A 10,000-nucleotide genomic window follows, 5' to 3' on the forward strand; every position below is an offset into this window, starting at 1 on the left:
TCTTGGCGTGATTTTATTTCGATAATTAACATGCACAACCCTCTAACGCAAATTTTGTCAGCCGTCCGAAGAATTGACGGCAAACATGCACCTACCATAAAGAGTTTGACGATAGGAACCACATTTATAGATACCCCCACCGACATCACAAACATAATAATAGATACATTTACACAAACAAGAAATAGACATAACTATTCGCCAACATTCCTACAGCATAAACAAAGACCGGAAGCAGAGCCACTGGTCTTCCGTACACATACACACCACGAATACAATACTCTCTTCCAACTACACGAACTTAAACAAGCCTTAAGCTCGTGTAGAAAGACCTCTGCTGGCCCGGATGAGATTAGGTATGAGATGCTCCAACATCTAAATTCAATCTCGCTCAACAAATTACTCGAACTGTACAACAAAATTTGGATTAATCATGACTTCCCAGAAACATGGAGACATGTCCCCGTCATACCTATTCTCAAAAAGGTAAAGGACCCAAAGAGCCCTTCCTCTTATCGCCCTATAGCGCTTATCAACTGCTTATGCAAAGTATTAGAACGTATGGTCAATAACAGATTAAAATTCATTCTCAAATCTCAAGATTTGATAGTTCCTGTCCAATGTGGTTTCGAAGTAGCCTCGACCATTTGGTCAACTTAAAACATGATATACTTTCAAGTTTCGAGAGGAAAGATTTCCTTGTAGCTTGCTTCTTAGATTTAGAAAGAGCCTACGACATGGCATGGCGACGTGGTATCCTCGAAAAACTATGCACTTGGCCTCAGAGGGAATCTCCCTATTTTTATACAAAACTTTTTACTAGAGCGAACATTCTCTGTCAAAATTCAAGGTTACTTTTCATCAGTACGCATACAAGAAAATGACGTACCACAGGGAAGTGTGTTGAGCCCCACATTATTTATGTTACTTATTAACGATATTCTACCTGCTCCACCTCGAAACCTTAAATACTCATTATACGCTGACGACGTCGGAATCTGGCATTCCTCATCGAACGCTAGTTTTTCCGGCTCTCGCGTACAACATGCCTTGGACTCGCTCCAGGAATGGTCTGACGAATGGGGATCTAAGTTTTCGGAAGTAAAGTCAACAGTAGTTGTATTTTCACGCAGAGCCCAGGCAGAAATCGATCTGTAATTACATGGAAATCCCATTCCAGTACAAATTTCAACCTTTCTCCTTGGTCTGAAACTGGAATTCAGGATAAACTGGAAGTTCCATGTAAAGTACCTAGTTGATGCGTGCAACAAGAGACTTAATTTGCTACGCAAACTAACGGGCACAAATTGGGGAGCAGATAGGAAATATTTGCTAATGATTTATGAGTCCCTAATTAGATCTAAATTAGACTATGGGTGTCAGACTTACGGTTTGACAACAACAACCACGTTACAACCCCTGAACATCATCCAAAACAAAGGTCTACGACTTGCACTTGGAGCATTACGCTGTACAAGATTCGAGAGGCTGGGAGTTGAAGCCAATGTTCCCCCCCTCCCTCCACTACAGGCGCGAACTCCTTACGCTTCGCTACGCCGCCAAAGTGCTTCGTATCCCACGACATCCCTGCAAGCAGGCGGCATCCCAATACGAACACTTTACCAACTCCAGCCTTAACCCCTTTTCCATCAGGATCCGATCCTTGTGCGAGCAGTATTCAGTACCACTGTGGTCTATTGAAAAATTGAAGACGTTCTACATACCACCTTGGGAAAAGATCACCCTGAACGTCGACATCAATGAAGACCTCCATAAGAAATCGTGCTCGGTAGAAGAACTTAGACAGAAGACCCTACAAGTCATCAATGGGTACACTGGCCCCAGGGCACTGTATACGGATGGTTCCAAGTGTGACCGTAAAACAGGGACAGGGTTGTATAGCTCCACAATCCGGATGATGTTCAGGTTGCCGGACCATACGAGCATTTATATTGCCGAACTCTTCGGAAAATCCAAAGCGATAAAAAAGTTTCAATCTGACACACATAGTAAATTTGTTATTTTCTCAGATTCTTTGAGTGCATTACAGTCAATTAAGTCAGGAATTCTCTTGGACAAAATCATTAGCGCACTCTCGACGACCAACAAGTCCATTACTCTCTCTTAGGTTCCCAGCCACATTGGGATCTCCGAGAACGAGAAAGCGGACACGCTGGCCAAATCTGCGTTAGAAAATGACTCTATTATAGATATACCCATAGACATAGGCACTTTCAATTCTATCGTAAGAAAACAATTACACGCCCACTGGCAACACCAGTGGGGCACTCTCCACATCACACCCAAACAAAAGGAACACAGAACAGACTGGTCAACATCATACAAAAATAACAGATGGGAGGAAATCGCCATAGCAAGGTTGAGGATGAATTCCACCTACATCACCCACCTAGATCCTTACATCACTGGCATATTTCCTCCCCAGTGCAACACCTGCAACACCACACTATCTATAAGATACATACTCATACACTGCTTGAAATATAACACACAGCGCCAGGCGCTTATACACCACTGCAGACTCAACAACATTCATTTATAGGTGACAAATTTTTTGGCCAATGACTGTATCCTTACTGACAAAGTAGTGTTTTAATTGCGCAAAACAGGACTGTAGTGGAAAGTGTAATGGTAAATTAAACAGGATCGCAGGTTCACACCAGGCTTAATGACCCCGTTATGGGTCGATAGCCTTAAGATAAAAAAAAAAAAAGCACCATGTATATATATATATATATATATATATATATATATATATATTTATATTTATTATATATATATATATATATATATATATATATATATAACGTAGAAACCACTGTTGGAGTAGAAAAGACTGGAAACGGGGAATCTATATATTTCGATTGCAAACTGCAATCCTCTTCAGTAGATACAAATAAGAGAGAGGGCGTACTGTTTAAGTAGCACCCTTAACAAAAGAAAGGGGAACATGGGAAGATATCTCTACCCTATTCTCACTCCGTATGTGAGGTCAGGAGGCAAATGAGCTTTCACTAGGTTGGAGATGAAGAGTCCGGACATTATGTCCGGGGACCATTGGCCCTTTGAAATATTCATGTTGGGCTGAAATTCAATGATCGTAGATTCTACCATTTTTCTCCTGAACTCACATCTGGATTTATAAATAAGCTCAGCTCTGTCCCAATCTAAACAATGTTTAAATTGCTTAACATGTTGGAACACAGCTGAGCTATCTTGTGCATATCTAATGGAACGTTTATGTTCAATCATCCTGGTGTTCAAATCCCTTCCAGTCTGTCCGATGTAAACTAAGTCACAACCTTTACACGGAATCGAATAAACCCCTTGGCTCTGTTCTTCTTTTAACCTTTGATGGACATTTACCACCTTTTTATTAATGGTGTTAGGGTAATAATTAATCAAATTTAATTTGTCTTTGGGAAGAAACTTGGTCGAGGGAATGAATGATTCAGAAAAGGGAACGATTAAAGAGCTCTTACCCAATGAAAAATTAGAGGAAGTGGGGGTGGTGTTGAAAAAATTGGATCTCGCTCGGCTGAGGGCTTTGACCAAGAACCAATCCGCTCAAGTCACCTTACAGACAATTTGAATCAGCGTTGATCATCAGCAGGAAAAAGAAGAACCAAAAACTTTTTCTAAGTGAGTGCTTAGCGGAACAAGTGTGCCCAAATTCGTTTGGTTTTCACAAGCATAAACAATTGGGGTACAGCTTTCCGTCCTACATTAGTGATTTCCTTTTGGAACGGATTCAACTGACGTCCCTGGACATAGAGGATGCACATCTACGTTCACGCACGGCTTCTAGGAATCTTTTGTTCCTTTGCCCTCATGAAGGAGTATTCCGGTTCCTTCAAAAATGTGCCCACCAACAAGCCAATGACATAAGTGAACATCATAAAGGTATTTTGAACAAAAAACTTATTAGGCTTTGTAATAACAGTGTATGGTCAAAGTATGCCATTTTAGACAATGTTGTTAATCTTTCTAGTGTTGTTTTCACAAAATCACAACTAGAAGTCTTAGGCCTTGGTTTGAATTTTGCCCTCAAACCAGAGAAGCATCATGCTATGGACTTTCTCGTAGGTTTTGATAAATTCCTAGCTAATAACAACTATGACAAAAATTTATTATGTTTAAAAGGGGCTCTTTTGCAAGGCATTGCAGATTGTTTTGATAAAAGAAATGGACTTCCCATTAGGTATCAAAATAGTTTGGGGGCAATTAGGAGCATGGATAACATTATTATTACAAAGGCAGATAAGGGTAGTAAAATCGTTATTCTTGACCATGACAGTTATGTAGATAAAGCCATGGCCCTTCTAAATGACACGGATACATATGAGCAACTTATTAAAAATCCACTTAAAAACATGTCTGCCACTTTCAACAAAGAAGTTCGTAACATCACTAAAGACGAAGAGGTACTGAAACTAAAAGTGATTAATCCTAAGTTGCCTTATTTCTATGGCCTTCCAAAATTGCATAAATCTGATATTCCCCTCAGACCTATCATCTCCAACCGGGGATCTTGTACCAGCAAGCTGTCTAAATGGTTAGCAAACCTTTTATCCCCGTTTGTTGGTACTTTCTCCGATTCTCATTTAAAACACTCAGAGGATTTCATCACAAAAATAAAAAAAGTGAATTTTTCTAGTAGGAAAATGCTTAGCCTGGATGTAATTTCTCTTTTCACTCATGTCTGTATTGATGACGTTCTATCCTTCCTGGAAACTAAGCTACAACCATTTCAGGACAAATTCCCACTTCCCGTTTCAAAAATCATTGCGCTTATTCGCCTGTGTGTCACATCAAATGTTTTTTCCTTCCAGAATTCTTTTTTCAGACAAAAATTTGGTTGTAGCATGGGTTCAAATCTCTCTCCTGTACTGGCCAATCTGTACATGGAATACTTTGAGTCTGTTCTTCTGCCCACCATTAAACCCGTAGACATGGTTTGGTTTAGATACGTAGATGACATTTTCACTCTTTGGGATGAAAATTGGGGCTCATTCGATAACTTCTTTGCTAATTTAAATTCCTTAGCCTCGAACATTAAGTTTAAAGTTGAATGGGAAGAACAAGGTAAGCTACCCTTTTTAGATGTTCTTATTGTTCGTGACGGAGACAAGCTTGCCTTTACCGTCTATAGAAAAGAAACCCATTCTGGTAGTTATCTTCATTTTTTCAGCAGTCACCCAGACAAAGTAAAAAGTAGCGTCGCTTCAGGTTTATTCCTTCGAGCCCTTAGAATTTGCAGCCCCCAGTTTCTTGAAGGAGAATTTAACATTATAAAATCTCAACTTAGTAATTTAGCTTACCCGGATTGGTTCTTGGTCAAAGCCCTCAGCCGAGCGAGATCCAATTTTTTCAACACCACCCCCACTTCCTCTAATTTTTCATTGGGTAAGAGCTCTTTAATCGTTCCCTTTTCTGAATCATTCATTCCCTCGACCAAGTTTCTTCCCAAAGACAAATTAAATTTGATTAATTATTACCCTAACACCATTAATAAAAAGGTGGTAAATGTCCATCAAAGGTTAAAAGAAGAACAGAGCCAAGGGGTTTATTCGATTCCGTGTAAAGGTTGTGACTTAGTTTACATCGGACAGACTGGAAGGGATTTGAACACCAGGATGATTGAACATAAACGTTCCATTAGATATGCACAAGATAGCTCAGCTGTGTTCCAACATGTTAAGCAATTTAAACATTGTTTAGATTGGGACAGAGCTGAGCTTATTTATAAATCCAGATGTGAGTTCAGGAGAAAAATGGTAGAATCTACGATCATTGAATTTCAGCCCAACATGAATATTTCAAAGGGCCAATGGTCCCCGGACATAATGTCCGGACTCTTCATCTCCAACCTAGTGAAAGCTCATTTGCCTCCTGACCTCACATACGGAGTGAGAATAGGGTAGAGATATCTTCCCATGTTCCCCTTTCTTTTGTTAAGGGTGCTACTTAAACAGTACGCCCTCTCTCTTATTTGTATCTACTGAAGAGGATTGCAGTTTGCAATCGAAATATATAGATTCCCCGTTTCCAGTCTTTTCTACTCCAACAGTGGTTTCTACGTTATTGACAAATGTGTGATTACATTTTTCACCTGTAATATATATATATATATATATTGGCATGGCTAGGACCATAAAATGCATTGTTTCCTAAAGTGAGTTCTTCATTAGGAGTAGTTAACTTGCTAACCAATTATTTTTTCTTGTTTAGTTCCAATCTAGTTAGTTACTGGGTTGATCTGATGCAAAGTATACTGGTTTTAATTTGAAATGCCCGAGGACAGTAGAAGGAAATTAAGTCTCTCAGTGAAAGGGATAGTTTTTTTAGATCATGAAGAACAAGACCAGTTAAAAAAAAAAGTCGCAGGCGCTGTTGCCTTCTACAACTGCCTATGGGCATCTTGTAAAATGAATGATAAAATGTCGACTGTGACCTCATGGTACAGGTTTTCGCCAAGAACCTTTCCTCCTTATAAATATATATATATATATATATATATATATATATATATATATATATATATATATATATATATATATTGATAATTGTCACAACTTTTGGCGTAAACAGAAATGTATATAATGATTGTGAACGCAAAAAAAGGTATTGGTTGTGACCAGATATAAGTAGAAAACATTTTTTGTGCGAAATTTTGTAAACATTTAGTGAATTACTGTTCTAAGCTGAGTAAGATAACCTAGCATTAGTGTTCAAATTCTTAAAAGCTTACCAATCGAACTTGTGATACAATAATTGAAGCCCACACTACCCCAGAGCACTCAAAAGGAAGATAGGATACAAAACATACAATAATATTCACCGGATACAAAAATATACCTATGCATTTATTTATTTTATTTATTGTTATTTATATTATTATCATTTTGTTTATCATTATATTTTTTCCGCATCCGACCTAGTTATGGACCAAAAGGTCTCCTGTCGGCATGCTCCGCCTTTGTAATATGTTGACAGATAAATAAAACAACTCATAAATCCAAATAAAAAAGGCAAACTATATACAAAAGTAAGATAAATAATATATATTAGCAATGTAACATACACCGGGTGCTTAAGTGCCTTATGTGACGCAGTTATTCAAAATATAACAGCTACGTAGTTAATTAAGGCCAGGTACTACACGATCATGTTATGTAGCCACAGTATTAAAAAATGTGTGAGGAATAAAGTTGTACGAATGTTTGAAATAAATTATATTATTTATTGTAAAGATAACATTAATATTGATTTGTTGTAAAAATCTAAAAAAAAATATATATAATTTATGAATACAGGGTGATTTCATATTCAACGTCGTCGTTCCTACTTGGCCACTGAGCAAGGAGGTTGTGTTTTGTTTCCTACCTCTCTTCCTTTTGAGTGCTATAGGGTAGTGTGGTTAGTTAGAGGGCAGGATAGATAAGATGGGGGAGAAGGAGGGAGGGGGATTTGGGGGTTTAGTGGAATGAAAGAATGAAATGGAAGGAAGAGTTATAATAGATGTGGGGCAGACCCACTTGCTCGGTTAATTTATAGTCTTTTACGGGATTAGATGAAATTGAGATTAGATCTTCCAATGTTACGTGAAGCGTGGTCGGGGACTAGTACAGTCAAGTTGAACCATCACCATGTAGCATGGTCGCTAACGTCTTGGCCTCGTGATTATCGACGCACGGGTCAGGGTTCGTATCCCATGCGGAGCTTCTAAAAATGTTCAATCTGTCTTAAGAAACATACACAACTTGTCGGAAGGCTCGCCTAATACGGGATTAGATGAAATTGAGATTAGATCTTCCAATGTTACGTGAAGCGTGGTCGGGGACTAGTACAGTCCTTTTGAACCATCACCATGTAGCATGGTCGCTAACGTCTTGGCCTCGTGATTATCGACGCACGGGTCAGGGTTCGTATCCCATGGCGGAGCTTCTAAAAATGTTCAATCTGTCTTAAGAAACATACACAACTTGTCGGAAGGCTCGCCTAATACGGGATTAGATGAAATTGAGATTAGATCTTCCAATGTTACGTGAAGCGTGGTCGGGGACTAGTACAGTCCTTTTGAACCATCACCATATAGCATGGTCGCTAACGTCTTGGCCTCGTGATTATCGACGCACGGGTCAGGGTTCGTATCCCATGCGGAGCTTCTAAAAATGTTCAATCTGTCTTAAGAAACATACACACACACACACACACACATATATATATATATATATATATATATAGATATGTGTGTGTGTGTGTATATATATATCATATATATATATACACACACATGCACACACATATACATATATATACATACATATAAACATATATATACACATGTGTATATATATATATGCAAAATAACCACAGGAGAAAGGAAACTTGTAGACAGTAAGTACTTGCGTATATTACATCTTCAGACTAAATGACAGAGAGTTAGTTAATAAAGGTTTATTGTATAAAATGTACAGATATACATACATTGATATACAATGCGGGCAACAGCCCGCCAGTGGGGGAGTTGTTGTGCCTTAGTGGGTGAAAGGTGAGGGCGTAGGGAGGTCAGCGAGGGGGGGGGGGTAGGCGACGCCCTGAGCACCCCAAGCATCACGTCCATGGGCGTGTGGCGGACAAGGAGGGCAACTCTCGTTGCCCGACTGTTGAGGAGGCTGCCTTCTGCAGGGTGGGCGGGGGTCTGCGGCGCTGGTCGGAGGGCCTCCGTGGCCGGGCAGGACAGTAGGTAGTGCAGCAGCGGGTGGCGGCTGTGCCTACCGCAATGATCGCACTGTTGCCCCTGAAAGCCGTCGTACAGCTCCTCCCTGGTGCAGTAGCCTAGCGTAACTCTCTGCAACAGTACGCCGTCCGCCCTGGGCTGTTGATGGAAGGCGCTCAACGTCTGATAGTCGGTGGTGGCGGCGTATCAAGCAGCTTGTCTTTTTGCTACTTCTAACTGCCGGTGAGTCTGGTGGGCGCGGTGGGCTGCGGCACGCCTGGCTCGCGCCTTCACGTACGACAGACTAGGTGGCACGTGCCTGGTCACGTGGGGGGCACGAGCGGCTCTTCTTGCAGCAACGTCTGCGGACTCATTGCCTCGCACGCCCACGTGGCTGGGCATCCAGTGCAGCCTTACCCGTCGTCCCTGTGCGGCGAGGCTCTGCAGGCTGGCCAGGATGGCGGTGACGAGTCCCACATTGTCGCTGGGGCACGGCTGCTGGAGTCTACAAGAAAGAAATATAATAGAATATCAGGCACGTTTGATAAAAATATAAACTTAAGCTATGGTAATTTTAAATGTGATAAATTGGTAACCCAAATGGTCACCGAGATCCTTCCGACCAGATTGAGCCTTATGTGTTGGTCAGATCGATAGGGGTAAGGTCATCCCCGCTCCTCACATTGTATTGTCTCCCCCCTTTCCCCCTATGGTTGCACCTGATACTTATATTTAAATCCAATTCTGTATCTCTGTCGTTTTGTCTGAAGATGTAATATACGAAAGTACTTACTGTCTACAAGTTTCCTTTCTCCTGTGGTTATTTTGCATTTTTGTATCACGGTGATGTGATTGCTTGCATATATATATATATATATATATATATATATATATATGTATATACAGTATATATATATGTATATTTATATATATATACATACATACATATATATATATATGTATGTATATATGTATGTATATACAATATATATATATATATATTATATATATATTTTGCTGGTAACCACTAAGGAAATCGGAAGAAAACAGTATATCCCAAGCGCTTTCGTGTAATTCACATCTTCAGGGGAATACAGAAAAAGTTGTATTACAAAGAGGTTTAATTACACGAAAGCGCTTGGGATATACTGTTTTCTTCCGATTTCCTTAGTGGTTACCAGCAAAATTTGTGGATCACGTGTTGTTAATAGTGATCTTTCTGCATTATATACATATATGTATATATATATATATATA

The sequence above is a fragment of the Oratosquilla oratoria genome, chromosome 5, assembly GCF_046742065.1.
Source record: "Oratosquilla oratoria isolate Oo_2021 chromosome 5, ASM4674206v1, whole genome shotgun sequence".
NCBI lineage: Eukaryota > Metazoa > Arthropoda > Malacostraca > Stomatopoda > Squillidae > Oratosquilla > Oratosquilla oratoria.